Genomic DNA, 2,500 nt, shown 5'->3' with positions numbered 1-2,500 from the left:
TATACTATACCCACTATACCCACTATACCCACTATACTATACCCTCTATACTATACCCACTATACCCACTATACTATACCCACTATACTATACCCACTATACCCACTATACTATACCCACTATACCCACTATACCCACTATACTATACCCTCTATACTATACCCACTATACCCACTATACTATACCCACTATACTATACCCACTATACCACTATACTATACCCACTATACCCACTATACTATACCCACTATACTATACCCACTATACCCACTATACTATACCCACTATACTATACCCACTATACCCACTATACTATACCCACTATACCCACTATACCCACTATACTATACCCACTATACCCACTATACTATACCCACTATACCCACTATACTATGCCCACTATACTATACCCACTATACCCACTATACCCACTATACTATACCCACTATACTATACCCACTATACCCACTATACTATACCCACTATACCCATTATACTATACCCACTATACTATACCCACTATACCCACTATACTATACCCACTATACCCACTATACCCACTATACTATACCCACTATGCCCACTATACCCACTATACTATACCCACTATACCCACTATACTATACCCACTATACCCACTATACCCACTATACTATACCCACTATACTATACCCACTATACTATACCCACTATACCCATTATACTATACCCACTATACCCACTATACTATACCCACTATACCCACTATACCCACTATACTATACCCACTATACCCACTATACTATACCCACTATACTATACCCACTATAACTATACCCACTATACCCACTATACTATACCCACTATACCCACTATACCCACTATACTATACCCACTATACCCACTATACTATACCCACTATACCCACTATACCCACTATACCCACTATACTATACCCACTATACTATACCCACTATACCCACTATACTATACCCACTATACCCACTATACCCACTATACTATACCCACTATACCCACTATACTATACCCACTATACCCACTATGCCCACTATACTATACCCACTATACCCACTATACCCACTATACTATACCCACTATACCCACTATGCCCACTATACTATACCCACTATACCCACTATACCCACCTACCTATAGGCAGATGAGAGGAGATGAGGGGTGAAGTATATCATGACATTAGCTAGCTGGATAGAAAAGAGACGGGTATTTAGGATAAAAATGAAATGAAAATATTTTAATAATGATATCGCAACGACCCGTATTACCGCCCGAGACCTATAATCGCCCTCACGCGGGTAAACGTTACTTAATATTGATTTCTGTATCAACCAGGATAACGGATTTTAAACACCATATGCTCCTACCCAAAAGGGGTATTTAACTTGTATGTGTGCAAAAAATTGCAGTTGTACAGCGTTATTTAGTGTACTAGACAGCGATTTATTTCTGTGTGTACAAACCCTCATGGAACCAACTGAACGAATTCGATTTCGCGACGAGAATTTGTGAGGGTCATAGAGCTTTCCATAGACATATATACAGAAAGGGTGTTTATAGGTTCCACCTCCTGTATCAGCTAAATTTGCGTGTCGTTCTACACAACGGAAAAAACTGAAAACACGTTTCAGTTGAAATCCAAACAAGTTACCAGTCCTAATCTAGACACCCACCGCTACTGAAATATGTAAGATTGATTGATTAAATATTTTTCGATCTATAAATGTTTTTAACTGTTTGTCACTTTTTTAATAGCTGGGGCGGTAATAGGTATCTTTACGCTATAATAATTATTAGTATTTTTTCATCAAGGATACACAAAGTATGGACATTATTTCATCCTGACAGTATCCAGTTTGGCTAGGTATCGTAGTTCATCAAGTGTTAAATTATCAATGGAAAACTTCTCTGTGGATGAAATGTGCCATTGAACAAGATTGTGTGGGATTCTTTTCTTCTTTTTACAATGTCCATTTTAATCAACACTGATTTAGTTTTTTTCAATGCCAAACTTAAAGTGTCTGTTTTAGCTCCATAGTGTTCCGTCTGGAACATGTCTGCAAGTGTAGAAGAAGAACTTGTGCATACAAGCAAACCCACATAGCAGACACATGTATGTGTGTCTTGGGAACATTTTGAACTATTGTTAGGATGAATAAGTAATTCTGAATCAGCAAGGTCAATGTCCAACACACTGTGCAACTTGTACATTTGTGAGTTTTCCTGTGAGTGTGGATGTCAGACATAGGGGTAGGGAGGCATAGGGGTGTGTGTGTGTGTGTGTGTGTGTGTGTGTGTGTGTGTGTTTTCTTATTTCTAGGCTGTGCTGATTTTGGGGTGACACTCACAGAAGGTGGGTCCTCAGCATTCCAGGCCCGTTGCCACGGTGATGACCAGAGGAAGCAGCGTGAGTCTGCTCTGTTCCTGCATCAGACCTGGCCTCTTTCTCTCTCTCCCTCTCTCTCACCTACTCCCCATCTATCTC

This window comes from Clupea harengus, chromosome 17, assembly GCF_900700415.2.
Source record: "Clupea harengus chromosome 17, Ch_v2.0.2, whole genome shotgun sequence".
NCBI lineage: Eukaryota > Metazoa > Chordata > Actinopteri > Clupeiformes > Clupeidae > Clupea > Clupea harengus.
This window is presented reverse-complemented; position numbering follows the sequence as displayed.